Source organism: Pseudopipra pipra, chromosome 2, assembly GCF_036250125.1.
Source record: "Pseudopipra pipra isolate bDixPip1 chromosome 2, bDixPip1.hap1, whole genome shotgun sequence".
Taxonomy (NCBI): Eukaryota; Metazoa; Chordata; class Aves; order Passeriformes; family Pipridae; genus Pseudopipra; species Pseudopipra pipra.
In genome coordinates, this window is record NC_087550.1 from 98858340 (window position 1) to 98863557 (window position 5218).

Sequence of the window (5218 nt, forward strand, 5' to 3'; positions counted from 1 at the left end):
TTTAGCAAAAAGTATTTTGCTAATGTAGATGTGATTTTTTTTTTTCATTTTACGTTAAACATTATATTGAAGGAATCTGGGTATACCAGCTTTCAGACTGTAAAATCCTTGGGAACTAAGGAAAAAGCTGCCTTATCTACCCTCCACTGCATTGTTCTGGATGTAATTGCATTCCTAGGGGATGGCTGACTGCCTGACATGGGGCTTTAGCAGAGCTGAGTTGTTACACAGGGTACTTACTGTGGCTGCGGGAATGCTTCTGATCCTTGGCAAGTCATCTGGTGCCTTGAGGAAAGGGCTGGTGAGAAGAATACTGTGCTCCTTGTCACATGGTGGCGCATGACCAGGAGGAGGATGTTTCATTGCCACATAAAAGGTGGTGCTCAGCCTAAGGAGGGAGTTGCGTTTTTGCTTTTTTTTTTCCCCTCTTTTCCTCCAGGAAATTCAAGATCTACTGTAGCAGGCAAACCAGGAGCAGATGTTATCACGTGGCTACAGCATCAATGAATGGCTGCCAGTGTTTTTATGCTTCCTGAGCCTTGGTGCCCCTGAGGGGTGAGGGTGCTGCCAGGACAACCCCACCATCACAGCTTGATCCTTACATCGCGCAAAACTAGCCCCACTGCTTTGTTTTAAAACCTGTGCCTTTAAAAAGTACCTGTTTCAAGAAGCATGATAAAAGAGGTGGTGTTTGGTTCTACATATTTTCAAGACTTTTCTGGAGGCTCACAGATGCAGGAGTAGGTGGGTACCTCTGTGGAGGCAGCTGGAGGACAAGGATCCAAGGCCTCCAGTTACCCTCTGAGTCCCTCTCAGCTATGCAGTGTGAAAGTGTTCAGAGAGAGGCAGAGGAAAGCTGGTGAAAAACTAGGGTAGGACAAGGCTTCATGGACAAAGGTTGTCTTTATTAGCAGACTTGTCATTCCCCCACTCATAGAGGAGCATATCTCAATCCACCTCTTAAGACCTGGTGTCCTACCGACAGAAGTAGGGCAAGAGGCTGCCTGAACTTCATCCCAATACAACACCAGGGCATGAAGAGACCCCCAGTGCCCTCTGTACTGCCACACACAACAGGACAGAGCCCAGGACAGTATGTGTTGCCACCTTGCCAGCTTCCTCAGCTCTAGGCGCTGGCTTTGCAAAGTGACAAAGTCCCCTATGGAGAAGCCTGAAAGATTAAAAAGTTTCTTACCACCCCAAAATGTGATGAGCCCCAGCAACCAAGAGATGCAGGAGCAGCAGAAAGTCTTCCCATCACTTTCCTCACTGGATAGTTTCCCTGATAGGTGCATGCTCAAATTTTCTCAGCCTTTTGAAAATTTTACCTACAAAACCCGTAGTGAGTTTAGCCCTCTGAATGCTTAAGAGTTTGCTTAGAGAGCTGCAGTGGGAGAGTCAAATTTCCATGCAGCTCACGGCATACCCTAAGGAACATAAATCAGGAAAATAGATTCATCCCTGGATTCCTGGACCTGACTGTGCTCCCTATTTTACTTTCAATAAGACTTGCACCTCCTTCAGCTGCCAGCTTCAATGTCCACACATATGCATGTCTGTCCCTTAAAGAATGAATGATCCAGACATCATCTGCCCCGTCTTACGTTAACTACCACGTTTTAGTGATTTTCATCTAGGATTACTCTAAACTTGAGGATTCCATAAGAGTTTAAAAAATTTTTGGAGATCAGATTCATCACGAATACACAGAGGCAATTACTGAAGTACAAGTCAAGTATGGATATACAGGGCAGGGGGGGATCACATTTAATTTTTCACTTTCTAACTGTCTCCATGCATTTGATCTACAAGACCAGAAGAAGGGCTTAATGAGAGTTGTAGTTAGGATTTTGGTATTCAGACATATGGTGGACCTCATAAACACAGAGCTTTGGTATGCAAGAAATCTGCCTATTCAAGTTGTTTATTATTTTATTAGTGCTCATATTTCAGCTTTGCAATTAGCCTGAACATCTGGCCAAATAAAAGAGTAATTAAATGTATGAGGCTGGCAGGTCAAATACAGTTCCATATGTCCTCTTCCACCAACAGAAACAAATAGGAGTGTTTAAGAACAGGATATGAGAAAGCACTTTTTCCAGAAGTTTTCATTTTATCTTTGAGTGCTTAAAAATAAGTTTTGGTGAATACAGAGAACACTTATTGTGTATGGCTGGAATTGATAAGCAGGCTGGGAGTTTACGAGGGTGTTAAATAGAGGCAATTCTGCCCTGTATGTATAGATATCCTCTGTATGAGATTCCACCATGGTAATTATATTTCAGTAATATTATATATTAGCTTCAGCTACTTTTTTTTTCATTTACATTTTTTCCCTTTAATAAATTCAGAAAGGTCTTGTTGTACTTTAATATAGCCCAAATACAAGAAGCTAAAATTGACAACTGCTGTAGTCTTGAAACAGAACTTCAGCTACATATATTTTGTTAGACAGTATCTGGTCTTGTTTTACTTCTGTTTATTTCTCCTCTGAGTCACACCTTGCTATTCCAGAGAAACAGCTGCTTCCTGCTCATGAATGAAAGAGCTGTGTGACTGTGGAAGCGAGCCCCTCCCAGAGACAGTGTAAAATGAAAACCATAGACTATGACTGCATCTGTGGACTTCAGTATTGACAAGAGCTCTCCCTTGTTAACCCAAGCCATGTTTGAAACACACCTTAGAAAACATATCTGGCCAGAGACAAGCACTTAGAAAACAAATTCAGGCCAGACACAAGCACTTTCCACATTCACCAGAGCAGCCTGCATCATAACTAAGCAGATAAAAATCATCATCGAAATGAAAGCCAGGATGTTTTTCTGTGTGCTGACAAGCACAAGGTTCCTCTCAGTGGACAGTGGATGGCACATTTAACAAGGCAGTGTTTAGGTTGGTGTTACAGCTGTGCTGTCCAGGACATGGTGTCTAAGCTTGCCCTTGCTGATCCTTGGAGCACACACTTAGTTTCCCTCAAAATGAAGCCATCTGTGGTAGCCTGTGGCTGCCCTGTCATGTGCATGCAGCAAGCACAGGCAGTGGGGGCAATCAGATGTACCTCAAAAGCATGTTGCTGATGGGAAGAGAGGGGCATCCACTGCAATACTTGAAGAAGGCAATGCTTTGCCTGATTTCTTGAATGATGAGGCAAGAACAAGGTTTGTGTGAGGTGAAATCAAATGTGGTCATGGTTAAACATGAATAGAACCAATTATCACCCCATTTTAAACTGTGAAGGAATGCCTCCTGTACATCCACTGGAGGCTGGGAACAGCAGGTAAGGAAACTCTCCTCACACCTACTTCTTTTCCAAGTCAAAAAACACTGTCAGTTTGCTCTGCAATGCTCCATATTAATTTCTCAGTGCAGCAGAATGAGGTCAGTTGTCTTTCTTAAGCTCTCAAATGAGTCCTAACTTTTCCTGATGAAATCCCACTAGATTGACACACTACACTCACCCCAAGGACAACCTTGAAAGAACAAGAAAAGGAGAGGAGCAAAGCATGGCCCTTGCAGAAGGCTGTCCCATCACAGGAGTGCTCCAATGTCAGCAGCAACCTGGCACTGCTCAGGGGCTGCTCATGGCTTTGCAGGCACCAAGACTGGGACACCCCATCTGTCTCCGTCCCAAATGTGCCCTGGAGCAGTGAAGAGAGGGAGAGATGAGTCATTCAGTCATCTCACAGGGCCTCTTACTACAGCCTATCACCTCCCAAGTGCTTTCCTGCCACATAATTATTCCTGTGAAGCCAGACTGTTAATTTTGGTTTATGGTTTTGCAGCTTGGCTCACACCATAGCATCTCAAAAGGTTTACTAAACAATTCCACCTCCACATTTTTCCTGCTCTTTTGACCTCAATTGTGATGAGTATTGCACTGAAAAATGCTCTCTATTTCAAAAGAATCAATATAATCTGCTCCTAAGTCTGCATGTTTTCTCTTTATACTTAAATAGGTAACAAATGACTATGATAAAATGAAAGGGTCTGGTGATCTGCCAGTAGTCCTGACAACAAGAACAGCAATATAAAGTCATAAAGCCACAAAGGTTTCTACGGGGTACAATGCAAAAGACTCGCTAAAAAGCAACCACAGCTCTGTAGTGATCTGCCTAAATAGTTGTCCAATCATTGTTTAATGCCTTTGTATCAAACAATTAGCTGAAGAAGCTGATTTATTTAAATTAGCCAATCAATATTTTCCAGTAGTGGTTCTGTTGATCCTGAATGGCTAACCATGCTGGGACTCCCCTGAGTAATTAACACAGGAGCTTAAGCTTCATGTCGTTATTGCATTAACTTTTCATCTGCCTTTAACAATTTTTTTATTTTTTTATTTTTTCCAACAGCTTAAACTGAACTGGGTTGAAAAAGGAAGGTGGGAACAGCCAGTGAAGTTCAGCCAAAGTGGATGTGAGCAGGGCTTAAAGCTGAAGCAAGGGAGGCCTGTTCTCTGGGCTCAAGGGGCTTCCATCCTGCCATCAGTCAAACTGTTGTAAACAGCTTCCAGCACAACCAAACTTCAATCATATCACTTTTACTTTTGAAATGAAGTCAGAAGCCTAGAGTAGATATGGTCATAATTTTTTCTTAACTTTCAACCAATCTAGGGTGTTGTTTGGATATAGGTATTTAGGGCACTGTAGCAAAAGAGGTATGTATCTGAGAAAATAAGGAGAATGGATTTAATATCTATTCATTCAGCAGATGAAGATATAAAATAGAGCCCACCTCAGAAAAAGGACTATTGATTCTGTTTGTTCTATTATGAGCACTCAGAGCATCGAAGTGTTTTATGCAAATGTTATCTCTTAATGCACCTGCCCCAACAGTCATCATCCTGTTTGGTAAGTAGACATAAGGATCAAGCTGAATCCATACTAAAAAATAGTTTGAAGGGTTATTTTTGCTTGAACCAGGAGTGAATTGAAATCATTATTCTGAAGTGTTTGTGAAGCCTATGCTGGGCTCAATTTTTTTTTAAAAAAAGCTTTTTAGGTCCCTAGATAAAACCACACCAAAAATTCACATAAACAAGCTAAAAGAAGACTATGTCAGTGAGAGTCTACACAAACAGGAAATATTTGTGCTTAAGTCAGAGTTTGCTGTCACTAATGCTTTACCAAACTGTCAAGGCTGGAAATGGTGCCTCAGAAATCCTAGACCTGTAATTCTGGGTGAGGAATTTTCTGCTGAGCAAGACAAGCAAGGCAACACA